The 24,572-nt window shown below is 27.2% G+C and overlaps 9 pseudogenes across 1 annotated transcript; 5 read left to right on the forward strand and 4 right to left on the reverse strand.

Annotated features, from left to right (window-relative positions):
• The first annotated feature begins 3,490 nt into the window (after positions 1-3,490).
• Positions 3,491-4,402, forward strand: LOC119572044 (annotated as a pseudogene).
• A 294-nt stretch (positions 4,403-4,696) lies between these two features.
• On the forward strand, positions 4,697-7,605 carry LOC119572034 (annotated as a pseudogene).
• A 63-nt stretch (positions 7,606-7,668) lies between these two features.
• On the forward strand, positions 7,669-9,560 carry LOC119572036 (annotated as a pseudogene).
• An 823-nt stretch (positions 9,561-10,383) lies between these two features.
• LOC119572037 lies at positions 10,384-11,117 on the reverse strand (annotated as a pseudogene).
• A 50-nt stretch (positions 11,118-11,167) lies between these two features.
• Positions 11,168-12,316, reverse strand: LOC119572038 (annotated as a pseudogene).
• Positions 12,317-12,850: 534 nt separating this feature from the next.
• On the reverse strand, positions 12,851-13,547 carry LOC119572039 (annotated as a pseudogene).
• A 175-nt stretch (positions 13,548-13,722) lies between these two features.
• On the reverse strand, positions 13,723-19,257 carry LOC119572040 (annotated as a pseudogene).
• Positions 19,258-20,221: 964 nt separating this feature from the next.
• LOC119572041 lies at positions 20,222-24,244 on the forward strand (annotated as a pseudogene). The gene is made up of 2 exons (XR_005228677.1): positions 20,222-20,318; positions 21,723-24,244. The product of XR_005228677.1 is annotated as an NADH-ubiquinone oxidoreductase chain 4-like (transcript).
• Positions 22,521-24,312, forward strand: LOC119572043 (annotated as a pseudogene).
• The last annotated feature ends 260 nt before the right edge of the window (positions 24,313-24,572 follow it).

A 24,572-nucleotide genomic window follows, 5' to 3' on the forward strand; every position in this document is an offset into this window, starting at 1 on the left:
AAAGAATAAACCAAATTAAAGATATACTCTGGTGTATAGTGCACAAAAGTTTTGATCTTTGGGGTAATGGTGTTAATTCCTTGGGTTATAAAAAAAGGGCATTTAATGAAGGTAAGATTATAACTTACATGTTTTTAATCCTATCAAGATAATCCTTTTCAGGCACTTCATTTTATATAAAAATTAATTATTAAATATAGTAAAGATTACTATATTTTTAATTGTATTAAATTTAGATATTAGTGGTATAAAACTTTGATAGAGCTAAAAACTTATTTTAAGTACTATATATTAAATTAAATATTTATAACCCATATTTCACTTTTAAAAGTTTTCTTTAATTAAATATTATATATTATATAATTTATCTGTATAAAAAATAGTGTCTTCTTGAAGGATGAAACTTTAATCTAGCTAGAATTTAAGTTTAATAAGAAGACACTATTTTATTTAATAAAAAATAAAATTACATATTACAAATGGATCTAGATATATTTACTAGTCTATATATAATTATCTTTAAATACAATGTAAAGAGACATAAATATTTACACTATTATATCAGGATCAAGAACATTCTTTAACTACGTCTAATACTTTATTTTACATATAATATAATTCCATACATATGTATTCAATATAAGTATTTATATTTAATTTAGATAGAATAAAGGTTTAACTACATCTAAATTAATATATAATCAAATAACATATATATAATATCTTTTAAATTTAAAAGTATTATTTTATATAATAACAACTTATATCTACTATATAATTTATTTGATTTATATAAATTAAACAAGTTTTAAACCTTAACTAAATGTATATACACCCGAGCGTTCTTAAAAATGTCGAGGGATTTTGATTTTATTCAAAAATAAGTACTATAGTAATTATAAATAGATGCTGTTATGTTAATTATGTTCAAATTTTGTAACTTTGTAAAATTATATATTCCTTGCATGTTAATTAACTTAAGAATTATATAAAAAAGGGTAAGTTGAGGGCCAAGAAAGAGATTCTAATTATAAAAATGTTAGTAATTTCAAGTTACCTCTCTAATCATTCTTATATCTCAAAATTTATACATACTATTTTATACTTATTAGTGTTACATGTAATAAATGCTCTTATTTAAGTAAAGTTTTATCCTAGCTTGTTCTTTCATTTTTAGTTAATGGTACATGTAAATCTTAATGTTACAATAGTTTATTAAAACTAAAGGTTAATAAATTGTCTGAATGTAGAGTTTCTTAAGAAATAAATTCTCAGTACCTAATGCTAAATCAATAAATGAACGTTAGAATTGGTAATACCTAATTATATACCTGGTTAAATTTGTGCCAGCAGCCGCGTTAGACTGAGAGGTAAAATGAAAGAAATTTGGTTAAAAACAGTTATATTTATTAATTTTTTTTTTAAAGGCTATATTAATAAAGGGTGAAATCAGTTTTTTGATAAATAGTAAAATAAAAGTTTAATCTTAATTGAAGCTGTTAAGATAAAGGGATGAACCAGGATTAGATACCCTGTTACACTTTATTTGAATTATAATTACCTGGTAAAACAGTTATTATCTTGAAACTCAAAGGATTTGGCGGTAATTTAGTCTATTTAGAGGAACCTGTTCCTATAATCGATAAACACGAAATATCTTACTTTATTTTGTAATTATTACAGTTTGTATACCGTCATTATTAGGTAACTTTAATAAGATGTAGAGTTATTGAAATAGTTTAGCTAGTATATTAGATCAAGGTGCAGCTTATGATAAAGGAAGAGATGGGTTACAAATATTAAAATATACGAAATAATAAAGGAATCTTTATTATTGAAGGTGGATTTAAAAGTAAAAAGATTTTAAAAGATCTTTTGATTTTAGCTCTAGGTTATGTACACATCGCCCGTCGCTCTCGTCAATTTAAGCGAGATAAGTCGTAACATAGTAGGTGTACTGAAAGTGTACCTAGAAATTCAAGATGGAGCTTGAATTTAAGCATCTCACTTACGTTTGAGAAGTTCATTGTGCAAATCAGTGTATCTTGAAATTAAATCTTATTAATGCAATCATGGTTTTTCTATATATTAAGAAGTAAGAAATTTATTTTGAAATGTATTTTTTTAGTAGAGTGAATCGAAATATTTTATAATAAATTATAGATTAAAGTATGTAAAGGAAAGATGAATAATTTGAAAAATGTATTAATAAAAAGTAAAGTTAAATTCTTGTACCTTGTGTATTAGGGAAAATCAAATAATCTTATTATTTAAAGAATCCCGAAAGAAAAAGAGCTATTATAAATATATAGTTTTCGTATTAATGAAATTATCAAATTTATACTAGTAGTGAAATGCTATCGTTTTTTTCATATCTGGTTATTGGTGAATTAAATTTAATTTGATTATATTGAGGTTAATCAAAAGCTTTAATATAATAAAGAATAGGAGGAAAGCTTCTTTGTTCTAACATAGGTTGTGTTATGATATAATGAATAATTATTTTATTGAATTAGGCTTAAAAACAGCTATATTAATAAACGTTCTAGTTAATTAATTTTCTTTATCATTTTAATAAAACTGAATCTAACTTGTAGTAGCCAATATTTATGTTAAGTAAAATACCATAAGTTATAATGATTTTATTAGTAAAATACATTTGTGTAATAGATAACATTAAATAATGTATATATTTTTATTTTTTTTAGATATAATTAAGGAACTCGGCAAATACTACTTTTGCTGTTTATCAAAAACATGTCTATATGATTGTTATATAAAGTCTAGCCTGCCACTGAATTATTTTTAAAGGGCCGCGGTATACTGAACCGTGCGAAGGTAGCATAATCATTAGTCTTTTAATTGAGGCTTGTTATGAATGGTTGGACAAAAAGTAATCTGTCTCAGTTATAATAGTTGAACTTAACTTTTAAGTGAAAGGCTTAAATACTTTAAGGGACGATAAGATCCTATAAAACTTAACAATTATTTGATTTAAATTATAAATTGTTAGTATAACTTGATTTTAATTAATGTTTGTTGCTTGGGCGAGGGAATATAATTAGTAACTGTTCTTAAATATTTTATTAACAAGTTATAATTGAAGAATAATTTGATCCTTTATAAAAGATTTAAAAGATTTAAGTTACTTTAGGGATAACAGCGTAATCTTCTTTGAGAGTCCTCATCGACAAGAAGGAGTGCGACCTCGATGTTGAATAAAGGTATCCTTATAATGCAGCAGTTTATAAGGAAGGTCTGTTCGACCTTTATAATCCTTACATGATTTGAGTTTCAGACGGCGTGAGCCAGGTCGGTTTCTATCTCTTAATTTTATTATAATACTTTAGTACGAAAGGATTAATAGTTAAATAATTTTATTTATATGATTAATTTTAATTTATTTGTTGCTTTGCAGAATTATGCATTGGACTTAGGATCCAATAATGTGAGTAATTAATCTCACAATGTAATACTGTGAATAATTATTATAGTTATTAATTACTTATTATTAATCATTTGTGTTCTAGTAGGGTTAGCATTTGTTACTTTACTGAACGTAAAATTTTAGGTTATATTCAGATTCGTAAAGGTCCTAATAAAGTTGGTTTATAGGTTTGTTACAACTTTTGCTGATGCTGTTAAGTTATTTACTAAAGAACAAACTTTACCTGTTATATCAAACTTTTTACCTTATTATTTCTCTCCTGTTTTTAGTTTATTTGTTTCTTTAATTGTCTGATTAGTAATACCTTATGAACTGGGCTAATAAACTTTACTATGAGTACTTTATTTTTTATGTTGTACTAGACTAGGTGTATTACACCACTATAAGAGCTGGATGATCTTCTAATTCCAAATATTCCCTTTTAGTAGATTACGAGCAGTAGCTCAAAATTCATATGAAGTAAGACTTGCTTTAATTTTATTATCTTTTATTTTTTTAGTAGGGGGTTTTGATTTATGCTTATTTAGACTGTACACGTGATGTGTGATTACTCTGATTTACTTTTCCCTATCTTTAATTTGATTTGCCTCATGTTTAGCAGAGACTAATCGAACCCCTTTTGATTTCGCTGAGGAGAATCTGAACTCGTATCTGGTTTTAATACTGAATATGAAGAGGTGGTTTTGCTTTAATCTTTATAGCTGAATATGCAAGAATCTTATTTATAAGAATATTATTCTCTTTAATTTTTTTAGGGGAGATTTAATCAGTCCTTTCTATTACTTAAAACTTGTAATGGTCGCTTTTGCTTTTGTTTGAGTCCGTGGTACCTTACCACGTTTTCCGTTATGATAAGCTTATATATTTGGCTTGAAAAAGATTCTTACTGTTGCTCTAAATTATTTAGTATTTTTTATAGGGGTTAAAAACTATTGTTTCATTTGTTTATTATAATCTATTGTAACTTTTTAGAAAAGTTATTAGAGATTCGAACTCTATTGCGAGCTTTCAAAACACGTGCTTTCCTATCAGCCAAATAACTAATCTAGTATCTTATCCCATCATATAAGTGTAAAGTGGGTTAATAATAAATAAGAGAAATAAAGAACAGTCAGGATCTGACCAGTAATTACATAAGGATCTTCAACGGGCGTGCCCCAATCCAAGTTAATAAGAAGACAATACTTACTAATGATCAAAATATAAGTTGATTTAAAGGATAAAACGTTAATCTTCGAATTTTGCTACATGGGTAAAAGGCAAGATTAATAAAATGAGGATAGATATTACTAAGGCAATAACACCTCCTAATTTATTAGAATTGATCGTAAAATAGCATATGCAAAATAAAAAATATCACTCCGGTTGAATATGGGCTAGGGTTAAAAGTGGATTGGCGGGAATAAAGTGGTCTGGATCTCGCAATACATAAGGGTTTAATAATGGTTAATAGAATAAGTCCTGCTAGCATTACGATAAATCCAGTAATATCTTTAAATGTAAATAAGGATGAAAAGGTACTTTGTCTACATTACTAACAATTCCTAGCGGATTGTTAGATCCTGTTTGATGAATAAAAAGAATATGAATAATAGTTGCTGCTGCTACGATAAACGGGAATAAAAAATGAAAGTGAAGAATCGAGTTAATGTAGCATTATCGACTGCAAATCCACCTCAAATTCATTGTACAAGATCTGTACAATATATGGAATAGCTGAAAATAAATTCGTAATTACAGTGGCTCCCAGAATGATATTTGTCCTCAAGGTAACACATATCCTAGAATGGCAGTCGCTATAACTAGTAGAAGAATAATGAACCTACTGATCAAGCATGTATAATATAAAACGATCCATAATAAATACCTCGTCCGTATGTATATACAGACAAATGAAGAAGAAAGACGCTCCATTAGCATGTAACGTTCGGAAAGTCATCCATAATTTACATCTCGACAAATATGTGCTACACTAGAGAATGCTAGGTCAACATGAGCAGTATAGTGTATAGCTAAAAAGATCCAGTAACGATTTGAATAACTAAGCATAAACCAGGATAGAACCAAAGTTTCACAAAGTTGAAATGTTAGCTGGTGCTGGAGGTCAATAACAGCTCCATTTAAAAATTTTAAATAAAGGGTGTGATTTACGAATTGGTATTGTCATTAATTAGGTGAGGATAGTCGTAAAGGACCAAAAAAAGTGTTAGTAATTTTTACTACTACGATTAATGTTAATAACAAATATAATACAATAAATAAAGTGAGGTTTATAGTAGTATAATTATAAATAGATCTTAATAATTAGGGGTTGAAGAAAACTGGACATTAATCAGTGATGAGTGTTGTAGGGAAAGAGGAGTATATACTAATAGAGGATCTATAAATATTATAAGTAATCTAACTGAAGCTCGTATTATAAATACTAAATAAAATATAGGAAAACCAAAAAGAATTTATTGATAAACCAGCTGTAACACAGATTATTACAGTTTGAATTAGTAATATAAGCCCTATAGCTAAGGGATGAAGTAAACGTGTAAAAATAAAAGATGAAATAATAATTATTGGTGAAAATATAATAATAAGTGAAATACAGAGAATAGTTTAATTAAAATGTTAGTTTTGGGAACTGATGATAAGAGGCAACTCTTTACTCTGATGCTTTAAGAAGATTGAAACTTCAATTCTGATTTACAAGACCAGTGTTTTATTTAAACTATTAAAACTAATGTTAATTCTTAATTTTTATTACATTGTTCCTATAGTGAGAGTATTATGTGGTTTATGAGTTTTTGTTTCTAAACGTAAACACTTATTAAACACGTTATTGAGTTTGGAGTATATTATACTAAACATTTTTTGAATTATAAGATTACATTTATCTAATATAGGTCATGAAAGTTACTTTGTATTATTTTTTTTAACTTTGGCAGCTTGTGAGGGTGCTTTAGGACTAGCTCTTTTAGTATCTGTAGTCCGTACACATGGTAACGATTTCTTTAGAAGATTCAGAGTATTACAATGTTAAAATTCTTATTATCTTGTATTATATTGATACTGCTGGTAAATAACTGATGAGCTGTTCAAAGTTCTTTATTTATTCTTTCTTTCTTAATAATTATTTATTGTCATCATGATTTTTACAATTATATAATAGGGTGATGTTTCAGAGTTGATTCTTTGGGTTATATCTTAATCTTATTAAGTTTTTGGATTACTGCTCTTGTTGTTTGCTCAAGACAAAAAGTTTTAAAAGATAATAATTATCCATCTCTATTTTTACTGGTTAATATTTTTCTTTTATTTTTTTTATTAATAACTTTTTCAGTTAATGATTATTTGTTGTTTTATATCAGTTTTGAGAGATCTTTAATTCCTACTTTAGTTCTTATTTTAGGTTGAGGTTATCAGCCCGAACGACTGCAGGCTGGGGTATATATGTTATTTTATACTCTATTTGCTTCATTACCTCTTTTACTATCTTTAATTAGTTTATATAATATAAGAGGTAGCTTAACTTTAGGTTTAGTAGAAAATGTAGAGGGAAGAGGTTTTATCTCCTGTTTATGATATGTGGTAACTGTTTTTGCTTTTATTGTAAAATTACCTATATTTTTAGTTCATTTATGACTACCAAAAGCTCATGTAGAAGCACCTGTTGCGGGTTCAATAATTCTGGCAGGCGTTTTATTAAAACTAGGAGGTTATGGATTGATTCGAGTATATTTTATTTGGGAAGCTAACAAGAGTATATCTTGATTGTGAATTAGAATTAGTTTAGTAGGAGGGGTAGTAGTAAGTCTGATATGTTTACGTCAAGTAGATATAAAGGCTTTAATTGCTTATTCTTCTGTAGCCCATATAGGCCTTGTTTTATCAGGTCTTGTAGTATTTGGTTGATGAGGTTTAAATGGGGCAGTAGTAGTTATAATTGGTCATGGTTTATTTCTTCTGGTTTATTCTGTTTGGCTAATATGGTTTATGAGCGAGTAGGAGTAAGATTATTAATTAGTAAAGGATTAATAAATTTATACTAGATAAGCATTGTGATGATTCCTTTGAGAGCAGGTAACATGGCTGCTCCTCCTACTCTAAATCTCTTAGGTGAAATTAGATTAATTATTAGAGTAGTATCATGAGAAAGGTAAGAATATTATTCAGCTTTATTATTTTTTTTAGATTTAGTTATACTTTATACATATTTTCTTTAAGACAACATGGTAATACTACAGAGCTTTATTTCATGTTGCTCCGGTAAGGTTCGAGAATATTTGATCCTAATACTACATTGGTTTACCTTTAAATGCTTTAATTTAAAAAGAAGAGTGCTTATGTGTTTATTATAAATTTAAATAGTTTAAGTAAAACGTTGGTTGTGGTACCAAAGATATGAATTATTTCATTTTAAATCGTGGTATGAATAGTTTCTTTATATTGTCAAGAATATTATTTCTTTTAGAGGTTGCTCGGTTTGTTTAGTACTTATCTCTAAATGGTTTAGAAAAGAGGACAAGCTTGATTTATTGAATGAGAATTATTAACTTTAAATTCTAGCTCTGTTGTTATAACTTTAATTTAGATTGAATATCTTTATATTTTTAAGTTTTGAATATTTATTCTTCTATAGTATTATATTTTAGGAGAAATATGTCTGTGATAATAATATAAATCGATTTATATACCTAGTATTAGCTTTTGTTATATCTATAGGTTTTATAATTATAGTCCTAATTTAATTAGAATTCTTTAGGGTGAGATGGTCTAGGACTAGTTTCATATGTCTTGGTTATTTATTATCAAAATGAAAAATCAGCTAATGCTGGTATATTAACTGCTCATTTCTAATCGAGTAGGAATGTAGCCATTTTATTATCCATTTCTTTATTTTTTAGTTAGGTGGTGTAAAATTTCTTATTTTATGTAGAGAATATATCCATGTTAAATATTGATAATCTTTTATGTAGATTAGTATTACTAATGCTATAACAAAGAGAGCACAAATTCCTTTTTAGCTTGATTACCTGCAGTATAGCATCCTACTCCTGTTTCTGCTTAGTTCATTCATCTACTATTTTAGTTTACAGCCGGAGTTATATCTATTAATTCTTTTAGCCCCGCTTTAGAAGGGCGTTTATGTCAAAGAATATATTATTATTGTCAGGTTTAACTATATTTATAGTGTCTAGGAGCTAACTTTGAGTATGATTTAAAAAAAATTATTGCTTTATCTACCTTTAAGTCAATTGGGTTTTAATATAAAAATTTTATCGTTAGGTTATGCAGATCTTGCCTTCTTTCATTATTAGCACATCTTTATTCAAAGTCTTTTATTTATAGTGCAGGTTTCAGTAATTCATAGTGTTAAAGAATATCAAGATATTCGGATAATAGGAGGGTTAGTTTTAATCATATACCTTTGACTAGTATATACATAAACTTATCTAATTTAGCTTTATGTGGTATTCCTTTTTTGGCAGTTTTTTATTCTAAAGATATAATTTTAGAAGTAGCTTTTATATCTACTATTAATATATTACTCTTTAACTTTTATATGCTTTAGCTACGGGTTTAACAGTCTGCTATACAATACGTTTAGTTTATTATACTTTGTCAGTGATTTCAACCTAGGAAATTTATATTCTATTAGTGATGAAGGTAAAATTATAAACTAATCCTATGTTTGGTTTAGAGTAGGAGCTATTTTTGGTGGAGCAAGATTGGCTTGATAATTTTTCTTTCCTTATATGATTTGTATAAGACCTTTTTTAAAATATTAGCATAATTGTAATATCAATTGGAGGTATGTTTAGGATATATATAAATTTAAATACTGTTAATTACCAACTCAATTCTTTAAACGCTTATAGTTTTGTTATGTATTCTCTGGATCTATATGATTTATACCTTTTTTATCTACTTATATAGTTAGAAAAAATTTTTAGAGGGTGGAAGAAAATATCAAAAAGTTGGTGATATAGGATGATCTGAATATTATGGGGTCAAGTATTTACACTTCTATTATATTATCTTCCAAAAGTTTAAGTTTTTACAGGATAATAACATAAAAATCTATATATTAAGCTATTTTACTTTGGGTTATATGTTCTGATATTTATGGTAATTTACTTATATAGCTTATAATTAGAGCATTGTATTGAAGCTGCAAGGGAGATAATTTAATATCTGTAAGTATTTTTATTTATAGTACGATGTTTTTAAAAGGATTTATACCTTTATTTTACAATGAAAATGTAATGTTTTTTACACTATAATAAAGGAATATAAACGGAATTTAACCGCTTAAGAAAAAATAGCAGCTTTTTCTTGATCTACCTATTCCTTTCTTGGTTTAGAAGTATTTTTCCTCATTTCTATCATTAACAGTGATATGCCTCTTTTTGTTTAACCAATTAATAAAGGTGATTAACACCAAAGTCAGGCCGAAATGAATGCAATATTCGCTTTTTACTTAATGAAGTTAGCTCTTAATAGATCACCTTCTGATGCAAATCAGATATCATTTTTGAATATAACTCCAATAAGCTCATTTAGGGCTCCTTGATTTCATTCATGGTATAACCAATAAGGAGAATAATAATAAAAGTGAATCCTGTGAAGATTCAAGCTGAAATATTTGAAAAGTTAATAATAATAGCCAAAGGAAGTAAAAGCGTAATCTCCACATCAAAGTTAAAAAAATACAGCAATTAAGAAAAAACGAAGCGAAAAGAAGACGAGCGGATCCTTTAGGGTCAAATCCACATTCAAAAGGGGAATTTTTTTCTCGGTCTATAATTGTTTTTTTTGATAAAAGAGAAGCAAGAATTATAACTACTGTTTAATATAGAGTAACTAAAATTGAAATTAATAAAATAATCATTGCTTTTTCTAGATTTTATTCTAGACCTTCTGGTTGGAAGCCAATATATTATTTATACTAAAAAGCAAGCCTCCTCATCAATAATAGAAATATAGAGGAATAATCTACAACTTACAAAATGTCAATATCAAGCGGCAGCTTCAAATCCAAGTGATGTATGGCTGAAAAATGACATTTTTTGTATAAACGTATATAACATATGAGAGAATTGTAACTACCAATAAATAACATGTAAGACCGTGAAATCCTGTAGCTTACGAAGAATTGAACATTATGAATCTCAATTGTAAACGGAGCTTCTAATTAATCAATGCTTTTAAAGCTGTGAAATAATACCTAATAATACTGTGATAGCTAATCTTTGAATAGCTTGTGTGTGGTTAGTATTCTATGATTGCATGGTGGCTCAAGTTACAGTAGCACCTGAAGCAAGAAGGATTGCTGTATTAAGGAGAGAATTTAAAAGGGTTAAAGTTTGAATTCCTGCAGGAGGTCAACAACTACCTACTTCTACGTTAGGAGATAATCTTCTGTGGAAAAAAGCTCAAAAGAAAAGAAAAAATAATACTTCTGAAGTAATAAACAAGATTTACCCATCGAAGGCCGATAGTAACTGCTTTAGTATGTAATCCTTGGTAAGTACCTTCTCGTTAATATCTCGTCATCATTGAATTATAGTAAGATTGTTGCAATAATTCTAAAATAAAGGTCAGGTGTTAAATTGATGAAATCATTTAACTGTCCTGTGGTTAATAATTATAGCTTAATTGAACCTGTAAGTGTCATGGTCTTATATACTAAATGGAAAGCGTTGGTGTCCTGAGATGATGATTAGTTTAATTTATATTAATAACTTCACTGGCATAAAGAGTTCTTTAAAACATAAAAAATATGATTGAATTTACTGCTACAGCAAGCTTCTAAAATTAACAGTAAAATTTGTTTATAATAACAAAAAACTAAGGTAGTTGATAAGGATGGACCAGTATTTCCTAGAGAGTAAGTAATAAATGACCTGCAATTATATTGCTGCTAATCGAACAGCTAAGGTCCCCGGTCGGATAACATTTCTAATATGTTTCGATTAAAAACTATAAAAGGTATAAGCTTGGCGTTCCTTGTGGTACAAGGTTGAGCAAATATATGTTGTGTATGATTAATCCACCCAAATATTATGTAAAGCTAAATAAAGGTAATGCAAGAGCAGGGTTATGATTAGGTGTATTTTCAGTAAATACTAAGGCAGTAAAACCTAAAAAATTATTAAATACAATAAAAGTAAAAAGTCTTACAAATATAAGAGTTGAGCCTTATGTATGACCCTAATAAAATTTTAAATTTTTTAGAAGTGTACTCGTATTATAAATTCATAGTAATGATATCGAAGGGTATAATTCAATACATTATAGGTAAAAATATTACACCTAGGAATGTAGATAATCAATTAAAGGGATATTTATCAGGCTTGAAGTAGGATCAAAAACTGAAATAAATTTGTTATCATTTTCAAGTTATTTCTATTTTTTGTAATTGAGATGAAGATTTCTCAATTTTAGATGGTACTTTAATGAAATAATTTATACAATAAATATAACAATGTATCTGAAAATATAAGAAAAAAGATTTAATATAATAAAGGGGCTATTTGTGGAATTGAAAAATATCAGTAAAAATTGATTATTTAAGCGTGACAACTTATGTTATATTATTAACTAATTTTTTCTTCATCAGAAGTAGTCGTTAATTACTATTATAAATTTAAAAGACTTACACTTACTTTCAGTCATCTGATGAAGCTTATCTAGCTGAGAAATCAGTTTAAAATGATTTAAACTGATACATTTCAACAATAAGGCATAAATCTTATTTGCCCAAAAATTCTGAACATTGACATAAAATAATCCTGGTCGATTTATTAAAAAACTTACTTGATTAAGTCGCCCTGAATTGCATCTGCTTTTACACCAAGGGCAGGTACTGTTCATGAATGAATAACATCAGCAGCTCTAATTATACTCAATTTGAGTATTCATAGGTAGAACAGTTCGATTATCCACATCTAAAAGTCGAAATCCGTCTTTGATAATTATTTGATGGAAATTATAAATGAGTCAAATTCAATTGTAAAAAGATCTTGTAGTACTAGTAACTTCAGTACCATTGGTTCCAATAGTTTTTCAAGAGTAACACTGGATTATTAACTTATCTAATAGATATAGTAATCGTTAAAAAGGAAGTGCAATAAAAATTAAAAATTAGAGCGGGAAGTACTGTCCATAAATTTCAATAGTTTAGTCTTTCAATAAAAGCGATTTGTAAAATTATTATAAAAATAAAGTTGATATTATTAATCATATTTTGTAATTAAAATTAATATTACTATATGTGATCATGGAAAAATTAATTGTTCTATAAAGGTAAACTTATCTTGTAAACCTAAGTGACCTCATTTGGATAAGTTCTAAAGTAAAGAAGATATTTTCCTGTAGGAGGTTAAATACTAAATCATATTGACCATTTTAGAAATTAGTAATTAAAGGAATTTCTATATAACTATGATCTGCGGGTGGGAGATTATTGTCTTCATTAATTGTAGTTAAAATAATATTATAAAATATTAATGTTCAAGTTACAGTATATAAGTTCTCATAATTATAACAAATCTCATAGTTATAGCAATTAATGATATGTAGATCCAATAGATATATATAAATATTATGCTGATATTAAGGCTTATATTAATATGCTGAGATTATACAATAAGCCTAAAAATTTGAGGAAATAATTGTATTTAATTTTAACCCAATAAATATAACTAGAAAGTGGATTTTTAAATCATTTTGGGTTCAGGTGTTTAAACCGTAAAAAGAGGAAATCAGTGGGCAATACCTGCAAAAATACCAATACGGCTCCTATTGAAAGAACATGTGGAAGTGGCTACTACATAATAAGTATCGTGCAAGATAATATCAATAGATGAATTAGCAAGGACAACTCCTGTTAGACCCCCAACTGTAAATAAAAATACAAACCCTAATGCCAAATTAAAGAAGGACTATAATTTCAATTGATACCTTGTAATGTTCCTAGTCAGCTGAAGATCTTATACCCGTCGGGACACAATAATTATCGTAGCAGATGTAAAGTAAGCACGAGTATCAAGTCTATACCTAAGTAAATATATGATGAGCTCATACTTACAAATCTAAACACCATATGGCTAGTATAGTCATGATTATTCCTAATGTTTCCAAAAGCTTCTTTTTTACCAGACTCTTGACTAATAATATGTGAGATTATCCCAAAAGCAGGAAGAATTAAAATAATACTTCAGATGACCGAAAAATCAAATAAATGTTGAATAAGACTGGGTCACCACCTACCTGCTGGATCAAAAAGATGTATTTAAATTACGATCTGTTAATAGTATAGTAATAGCTCCTGCTAGGATGGTAAAGATAACAGTAGGAGTAGAGCTGTAATAATACTGCTCAAAACAAAAGTGGTATTCGTCTATAGTTATTCCCTGTAGATCGTATATTGATAACGGTCGTTATAAAGTTTACAGTCCTAAGATTGTGAGACCCCTGCTAAATGTAATGAAAAAATACCTAGATCGACTAAAGCACCTGCATGAGCAATTCTAGCTGATAAAGGAGGATAAACAGTTCATCCAGTTCCTACTCCTCCTTCAACTAAACCTCTAGACAAAAGTAAAGTTAGCGAAGGGGTAAAGTCAGAAAATTATATTATTATTCGGGGAAATGCCATATCTGGAGCACCTAACATTAAAGGGACAAGCCAATTCCCGAAACTCCAATTATAATAGCATAACTATAAAGAAAATTATAACGAAAGCGTGAGCTGTAATACTACATTGTAAATTTGGTCATCTCCATAAGGCTTCCTGGTTGACCTAATTCAGCACGAATAATAAGACAAGGCTGTACCTACTATTCCAGCTCAAGCTCCGAAAATAAAATATAGAGTTCCGATGTCTTTATGATTTGTAGAAAATAATCATCGTTGCGTTAGATATAAATGGCTGAGTTATAGGCGATAGACTGTAAATCTATGTACGGGTAAATAACCCTTTTATCATGGCTTTGTAGTGGAAATCAAACAAGACGTCAGACTGCAATTCTGAAGATGCGTGAAACGCCAGAGCTTAAAAGGTTAAAGCTTAGGAGATTCTACTCCTCTTGACAGCTTTGAAGGCTATAAGTTTTGAAACTTAAAGCTTTATAGAATTACCATGACAGATTAGGTGCAAGTAGATCAATAAAGTGTAATATAATAAGTGTAAACGGATGTACTTATTATTTTTATACCCATTTTAGTACTAGGACTTGAAATTGTAATCTATTATAGCAATACGCAGTAGTAAAATAAGTCAGAAGGCGCCGATTATAAGAAGGACTATTAAAATAACAAATATATGGAGGAAATTATTTCTTGAATGATAAATCCTTGGGAATAAATCCTGTAAAGGGAGGTAAACCCCTATAGATAATAACGAGGAAAATATAATTATTTTTATTTGCGGTGAGTGTGACGAATAGTTATAATATGAGAAATATGGAAAGCTTCTTGAAAATTGAATAATATAACAATTGAGGTAGATAAAAAATAAAAAAACGAAAAGTATAATAATCAGTTCGTTTCTCTAATCAAGATAGCTGATATTAATCAGCTATAATATTAATAAGGAATAGCTATAATTTTACGTAAAAAGTTTGGTTAATCCGCTCGATTGCTCTACTAACCGGAAGAGATAATAGTGTGGAATAATGGCAATCATTTGAATATAATGTATATGATAATAAAGAGAGGATCAATTTTGTAAATTGTATCTAATAATACTTGAGGTCATTGTAATCTTCTATAACTTAGGGAATCAAAAATGAAATGGAGCTGCTCCTGATTTTAACAAAGAGCACTGTTATCAACATGATGGCTAGTTCATTAGATGATAATACAAAAGAGGCGGATATAATAATAACCGAAGAACCTAACGCTTGAATTAAAAAGTACTTTAGAGCGGCTTCTGAGGAATATTGATTATTTTTTGAAGAAATAAGGAATAAAAGATATTAGATTTAGTTCAAGTCCAATTCAAGCTCCGAATCAAGAGAAGAAAATGGAGAGAAGGGTACCTAAAGAGAGAGAAGAAAAAAATAAACTTGTGAAGAAGAAAGTAAAATTAAAAAGAGAGGGGTTAGACCTCATAAATGGGTATGAGCCCACGAGCTTACTTAGCTTATCTTTTTTGCTGTAAAAGAATAAACTAATATTAAGATATACTCTGGTGTATAGTGCACACAAGTTTTGATCTTTGGGTAATGTGTTAATTCCATTGGGATAAAAAAAGGCATTTATGAGTAAGATTCATACTACTGTTTATCCTATCAAGATAATCCTTTTCAGACTTCATTTATAAAAATTAATTATTAAATATAGTAAGATTACTATATTTTAAGTTGTATTAAATTGATATTATTGGTAGTAAAACTTTTGATGAGCTTAAAACTTAATTTTTAAACTATTTAAATTAATATTTTAACCGCTATTTCACTTTAAAAAAGTTTCTTATTAATTATATTTAAATTTATTGTATAAAAATATGTTTCTTGAAGATGAAATAATCTCTAGAATTTAATTCATATAAGAGACACTATTTTATTTAATAAAAATAAATTACATAATTACAATGGATCTAGATATTACTAGTCAATATATTATCTTTAATACAATGTAAAGAGACATAAATATTTAACTATTTATATAGATCAAGAACATTCTAACTATCTATATTATTTTAAATATAATTCAACAATTATTCAATATAGATTTATTTAATAGAATAGGTTATACATCTAAATAAATATAATCAATACATATTATATCTTTTTTAAATTTAAAGTATTATTTTATAAATAAACACTTATATTACTATATAATTATTTGATTTATATAATTAACAAGTTTTAAACCTTAATAAATTAATAACCGAGGTTTTAAAATCTCAGGTTTTTATTTTATTCAAAATTAGTATATTATAATATATAGATCTGTTATTTAATTATTCAATTTTGTAACTTAGTAAATTATAATTCCTTGCTGTTAATTAACTTAAGAATTATATAAAAAGTAAGTTAGCCAAGAAGGTTTAATTATAAAAATGTTATAATTAAGTTACTCTCTAATCATTCTATATCTCAATTTTATAATACTATTATACTTATAGTTTAATGTTAACCTTATTTAAGTAAAGTTTACTAGCTTTTTTAGTTTTTAGGTTAATGTACATGTAAACTTAATGTTCAATAGTTATTAAATAAAGGTTAAAATTGTTGAATGTAAGTTTCTTTAATTAATTCTAGTATAATGTAATCAATAATGAACGTTAGAATTGTAATCCTAATTATATACCTGGTTAAATTTTGCCAGCCCGCGTTAGACTGAGAGGTAAATGAAAAAATTGGTTAAAAACATTTATTAATTTTTTTCTTTTAAAGGCCTATATTAATAAAGGGTGAAATCAGTTTTTGATAATAGTAAAATAAAAGTTTTAATTTAATTAAGCTGTTAAGATAAAGGGTAACAGGATATATACCCTGTTACACTTTATTTGAATTATAATTACCTGGTACTAACGTTATTATTTGAAACTCAAAGGATTTGGCGGTATTTAGTCTATTAAGAGAACCTGTCCTATAATCGATAAACCAGAAATATCTACTTTATTTGTAATTATTACAGTTTGTATACCGTCATTATTAGGTAACTTTAATAGATGTAGAGTTTTGAAATATTTTAGCAGTATATTGATCAAGTGCAGCTTATGATAAAGGAAGAGATGTTAAATATTAAATATCGAAATAATAAAGGAATACTTTATTATTGAAGGTGGATTTAAAAGTAAAAAGATTTTAACAAGATTTTTGATTTAGCTCTAGGTTATGTAACATCGCCCGTTGACTCTCGTCAATTTAACGAATAAGTCGTAACATATAGGTGTACTGGAAATGTACTAGAAATTCAGATGCTTATAGTTAAGCATCTCATTAAGTTGAAATTCATTGTGCAAATCAGTGTACTTGAAAATTAATTTATAATGCAATATGGTTTCTATATATTAGAAGTAAGAAATATTTTTGAAATGTATTTTTTTAGTAAGTGAATCGAAATATTTATATAAATTATAGATTAAAGTACTGTAAAGAAGATGAAATAATTTGAAAAATGTATTAATAAAAGTAAAGTTAAATTCTTGTACTTGTGTTTAGGAAATCAAAATAATCTATTATTTAAAGAATCCCGAAAAAAAAGCTATTATAAATATATAGTTTTCGTATTAATGAAATTATCAATTTATACTAGTAGTGAATGCTAATCGTTTTTTCATATCTGTTAGGTGAATTAAATTTAATGATATATTGAGGTAATAAAGCTTAATAATAAATAGGATGAAAGCTTACTTGTTCTAACATAGTGTGTTTATATAATGATAATTATTTATTGAATAGCTTAAATACTTATTAATAAAACGTTCTATTAATAATTTTCTTTTCATGTTAAGTAAAACTGAATCTAACTTTTTAGTAGCCAATATTTGTAAGTAAAATCATAGTTAATATTTATAGTAGAAATACATTTGTGTATAATAAATTAAATTAATGTATATATGTACTTTGTTTTAGATATAATAAGGAACTCGGAAAACTTTGCCTGTTTAAAACATGTCTTATGATGTTATATAAAGTCAGCCTGCCACTGAATTTTTTAAAGCCTATATGACTGTGCGAAGGTAGATAATCATTAGTCTTTTAATTAAGGCTTGTATGAATGTTGGAAAAAAAGTAATCTGCTCAGTTATAATAGTTACTTACTTTTAGTGAAAGCTTAATCTTTAAGGGAACGATAAGACTATAAACTAACAATAATTTGATTAAATTATAATTTAATATAATTGTTATTTATTAATGTTTGTTGCTTGGGGCGACGAATATAATTATAACTGTTCTTAAATATTTATTACAAGTATAATTGAAGAATATTGATCTTTATTAAAGATTAAAGTTAAGTTACTTTAGGGATAACAGCGTAATCTTCTTGAGAGTCTTCATGACAAGAAGTTTGCGACCTCGTGTTGAATTAGTATCCTTTAATGCGCAGTTATAAGAGGTCTGTTCGAACACTTTAATCCTAACATGATTTAGTTCAATCGTTGAGAGTCGGTTTCTATCTCTAATTTTAATTAAATATTTAGTACGAAGGAATTAGTGTTAAAATAATTTATTTTAATATAATTTTAATTATTTGTTGCTATTGGCAGAATTATGCATTGACTTAGGATCAATAATGTGAGTATTAATCTCACAAGTAATACTGTGATAATTATTATAGTTATTAATTACTTATTATAATCATTTGTGTATTAGTAGGGTTAGCATTTGTTACTTACTGGAACGTAATTTAGGTTATATCAGATTCGTAAAGGTCCTAATAAAGTTGGTTTTATAGGTTGGTTAAACTTTTGTGATTTTAAGTTATTTATAAAGAAAATTACCTTTTATAAAACTTTAATTATATTCTCACTTTTTAGTTTATTTGTTTTCTTTAATTGTCTGATTGTAATCTTATGAACTGGGGTAATAACTTTACTATGAAGTACTTTATTATTTTTTATGTTGTACTAGACTAGGTGTAACACAACTAATAAGAGTGGATGATCTCTATTCCAATATTCCTTTTAGGTAGATTACGAGCAGTACTCAAAACAATTTCATATAGTAAACTTGACTTTAATTTTATTATCTTTTTATTTTTTATAGGGGTATTGATTTATGCTTTTTAGACTGTACCAACGTGATGTGTGATTACTTGATTTACTTTTCCCTAATCTTAATTTGATTTGCCTCATGTTTACAGAGACTAATCGAACCCTTTTGATTTCTGAGGAGATATGAACTGTATCTGGTTTTAATACTGATATATGAAGGTTGTTTTGATTAATTTTATAAGCATGAATATGCAGAATCTATTTAATATTTTCTTTAATTTTGAGGAATTTATCAGCCTTTCTATTACTTAAAATCTTGTAAATGTCGCTTTTGCTTTGTTTAAGTCGTGGTACCTTACCAGTTCCGATTATGATAAGCTTAATTTTGGCTTGAAAAAGATTCTTACCTGTTGCCTAAATATGTAGTATTTTTATAGTGTAAAACTATTTGTTCATTTGTTATTATAATCTATTGTAACTTTGTTAGAAAAGTTATTAGAGATTCAGAACCTATTGCGAGTTTCAAAACACGTGCTTTCCTATCAGCCAAATAACTAATCTAGTATCTTATCCACATCAATAAGTTAAGTGGGTTAATAATATTAATAATAAAGACAGTCAGGATCTACCAGTATTAATAAGGATCTTAAGGGCCGTGACCCAATAAGTTAATAAGAAAAATACTTAAATGATCAAAATTAAGTTATTTAAGGATAAAACGTTAATCTTCGAAATTTGTAATGGTAAAAGGAAGATAATAAAATGAGGATAGATATTACTAAGGCAATAACACCTCCTAATTTATTAGGAATGATCGTAAAATACATATGCAAAAAATCACTCGTTGAATATGGCAGGGGTAACAATGGATTGCGGGAAAAAGTTGTTGATCCCCAAAATAAGGTTTAAAATGTAATAGAATAGTCCGCTAGATACGATAATCCAGTAATATTTTAAATGTAAATAAGGTGAAAAGGTACTTGTACATTACAACAATTCATACGATTGTTAGATCTGTTGATGATAAAAGAAATATGATAATAGTTGCTGCTGCTACGATTAAAGGGATAATAAAAATGAAATGAAGAATAGTATGTAATTATCGATGCAAATCCACCTCAAATTCTGTACAAGATCTACCAATTATATGGAAGCTGAAAATAAATTCGTAATTACAGTGTCCCAGAATGTATTTCCTCAAGGTAACAATACCTAAGAAGGCAGTGCTTAACTAGTAAAGATATGACACCTACTGATCAAGCATGTCTATATAAAACGATCATAATAAATACTCGTCCGGTATGTATATACAGACAATGAAGAAGAAAGAGCTCATTAGCATGTAACGTTTCGAAAGTCTCCATAATTCATCTCGACAAATATGTGCTAACTAGAGAATGCTAGGTCAACATGACAGTATGGTATAGCTAAAAAGAGTCCAGTAACGATTTGAATAACTAAGCAAAACCAGAGAGAACCAAAGTTTTCACAAAGTGAAAGTTACTGGTGCTGGAGGTCAATAACAGCTCTATTTAAAATTTTAATAAAGGTGTGATTTAGATGGTATGTCATTAATTAGGTGAGATATCGTAAGGACAAAAAAGTGTAGTAATTATTTACTACTAGTTAATGTTAATAACAATAATACAATAAATAAATAGGTATTTATATATAATATAATAGATCTTTAATATAGGTTGAGAAATGGTATTATTAGATTTAGAGATTTACTATAGGTATAATATTATTATCTTACTGAAGTGTTATTATAAATACTAAATAGTAAAGAGTAATAAATCTTAAAGGACTCATTAGAAGTAAGGATGATACATAAATATAGAACTAATATTGTCCTAGGATAATAAAATAATATAGGAATACCAAAAGTAATTTATTGATAAACCAGCTGTACACAGATATTACAGTTAATAGTATATAACCTATACTAAGGGTGAAGTAAAGTTAAAATAAAAGATGAATATAATTATTGGTGAAATATAATAATAATGATACAGAGAATAGTTTAAGTAAAATTTAGTTTTGGAAGATATAAGAAGCAATCTTTTCTGAGCTTTAAAAGATTGAAACTTCATTGATTACAACCAGTGTTTATTTAAACTATTAAACTAATGTTATTCTTAATTTATTACTTGTTCCTATAGTGAAGTATTAGTGTTTATGAGTTTTGTTCTAAACGTAAACACTTATTACACGTTTTAGTTTGGGATATTTACTACATTTTTTGATTATAGTACATTTATCTAATTATCATGAAGTTACTTATGTATTTAATTACGTAATAATAGTTAGTTTACGTAACAGCGTTAGTGTTCTGTAAGATTTAATATGTTTTATCATCTGTATAATTTAGTAGTATCTTATTTATTGTTATTATTTTTATTAATAGAACAGATAGAGCTTATTTATTGTCCTAATTAGATAGTCTATATAGTTATTATCAAAAAAAAAAAGCTTATTTTTATTGTGTAAGTATCTGTCAGTTACTAAGTAACAATTTTCTATATTTATCCGGGTCTATACTTAATATAGTTATATAGTAAATTTATAGTATATATATGAAATTTATTATTTATGACTACCAAAAGCTCATGTAGAAGCACCTGTTGCGGGTTCAATAATTCTGGCAGGCGTTTTATTAAAACTAGGAGGTTATGGATTGATTCGAGTATTATTTTTATTTGGGGAAGCTAACAAGAGTATATCTTGATTGTGAATTAGAATTAGTTTAGTAGGAGGGGTAGTAGTAAGTCTGATATGTTTACGTCAAGTAGATATAAAGGCTTTAATTGCTTATTCTTCTGTAGCCCATATAGGCCTTGTTTTATCAGGTCTTGTAGTATTTGGTTGATGAGGTTTAAATGGGGCAGTAGTAGTTATAATTGGTCATGGTTTATGTTCTTCTGGTTTATTCTGTTTGGCTAATATGGTTTATGAGCGAGTAGGGAGTCGAAGATTATTAATTAGTAAAGGATTAATAAATTTTATACCTAGAATAGCATTGTGATGATTCCTTTTGAGAGCAGGTAACATGGCTGCTCCTCCTACTCTAAATCTCTTAGGTGAAATTAGATTAATTATTAGAGTAGTATCATGAAGAAAGGTAAGAATATTATTCATTGCTTTATTATCTTTTTTTAGATTTAGTTATACTTTATATATATTTTCTTTAAGACAACATGGTAAATACTACAGAGCTTTATTTTCATGTTGCTCCGGTAAGGTTCGAGAATATTTGATCCTAATACTACATTGGTTACCTTTAAATGCTTTAATTTTAAAAAGAAGAGTGCTTATGTGTTTATTATAAATTTAAATAGTTTAAGTAAAACGTTGGTTTGTGGTACCAAAGATATGAATTTATTTCATTTTAAATCGTGGTATGAATAGTTTCTTTATATTTGTCAAGAATATTATTTCTTTTTAGAGGTTGCTCGGTTTGTTTAGTACTTTCTCTAATGTGTTTAGAAAGAGGACAAGCTTGATTTATTGAATGAGAATTATTAACTTTAAATTCTAGCTCTGTTGTTATAACTTTAATTTTAGATTGAATATCTTTTATATTTTTAAGTTTTGTAATATTTATTTCTTCTATAGTATTATATTTTAGAGGAGAATATATGTCTGGTGATAATAATATAAATCGATTTATATACCTAGTATTAGCTTTTGTTATATCTATAGGTTTCTTAATTATTAGTCCTAATTTAATTAGAATTCTTCTAGGGTGAGATGGTCTAGGACTAGTTTCATATGTCTTGGTTATTTATTATCAAAATGAAAAATCAGCTAATGCTGGTATATTAACTGCTCTTTCTAATCGAGTAGGAGATGTAGCCATTTTATTATCCATTTCTTTATTTTTTAGTTACGGTGGGTGAAATTTCTTATTTTATGTAGAGAATATATCCATGTTAAATATTGATAATCTTTTATGTAGATTAGTAATTCTAGCTGCTATAACAAAGAGAGCACAAATTCCTTTTTCAGCTTGATTACCTGCAGCTATAGCAGCTCCTACTCCTGTTTCTGCCTTAGTTCATTCATCTACTTTAGTTACAGCCGGAGTATATCTATTAATTCGTTTTAGCCCCGCTTTAGAAGGGCGTTTATGTCAAAGAATATTATTATTATTGTCAGGTTTAACTATATTTATAGCTGGTCTAGGAGCTAACTTTGAGTATGATTTAAAAAAAATTATTGCTTTATCTACCTTAAGTCAATTGGGTTTTATAATAAGAATTTTATCGTTAGGTTATGCAGATCTTGCCTTCTTTCATTTATTAGCACATGCTTTATTCAAAGCTCTTTTATTTATATGTGCAGGTTCAGTAATTCATAGTGTTAAAGAATATCAAGATATTCGGATAATAGGAGGGTTAGTTTATCATATACCTTTGACTAGTATATACATAAACTTATCTAATTTAGCTTTATGTGGTATTCCTTTTTTGGCCGGTTTTTATTCTAAAGATATAATTTTAGAAGTAGCTTTTATATCTACTATTAATATATTCTCTTTCCTTTTATATGCTTTAGCTACGGGTTTAACAGTCTGCTATACAATACGTTTAGTTTATTATACTTTGTCAGGTGATTTCAACCTAGGAAATTTATATTCTATTAGTGATGAAGGTAAAATTATAACTAATCCTATGTTTGGTTTAGGAGTAGGAGCTATTTTTGGTGGAGCAAGATTGGCTTGATTAATTTTTCCTTTCCCTTATATGATTTGTATAAGACCTTTTTTTAAAATATTAGCATTAATTGTAATATCAATTGGAGGTATGTTAGGATATATATTAAATTTAAATACTGTTAATTACCAACTCAATTCTTTAAACGCTTATAGTTTTGTTGTATTCTCTGGATCTATATGATTTATACCTTTTTTATCTACTTATATAGTTAGAAAAAAATTTTTAGAGGGTGGAAGAAAATATCAAAAAGTTGGTGATATAGGATGATCTGAATATTATGGGGGTCAAGGTATTTACACTTCTATTATATTATCTTCCAAAAGTTTACAGTTTTTACAGGATAATAACATAAAAATCTATATATTAAGCTTTTTACTTTGGGTTATTGTTCTGATATTTATGGTAATTTACTTATATAGCTTATAATTAGAGCATTGTATTGAAGCTGCAAGGGAGATAATTAATATCTGTAAGTATTTTCTATTTATAGTACGATGTTTTTAAAAGGATTTATACCTTTAGTTTTACAATGAAAATGTAATGTGTTTTTTACACTATAATAACAGGAATATAAACGGAATTTAACCGCTTAAGAAAAAAGTTAGCAGCTTTTTCTTGATCTACCTATTCCTTTCTTGGTTAGAAGTATTTTTCCTCATTTCTATCATTAACAGTGATATGCCTCTTTTTTGGCTTTAACCAATTAAGTAAAGGTGATTTAACACCAAAGGTCAGGCC

The sequence above is a fragment of the Penaeus monodon genome, unplaced genomic scaffold (assembly GCF_015228065.2).
Source record: "Penaeus monodon isolate SGIC_2016 unplaced genomic scaffold, NSTDA_Pmon_1 PmonScaffold_920, whole genome shotgun sequence".
In the NCBI taxonomy this organism is placed as follows: domain Eukaryota; kingdom Metazoa; phylum Arthropoda; class Malacostraca; order Decapoda; family Penaeidae; genus Penaeus; species Penaeus monodon.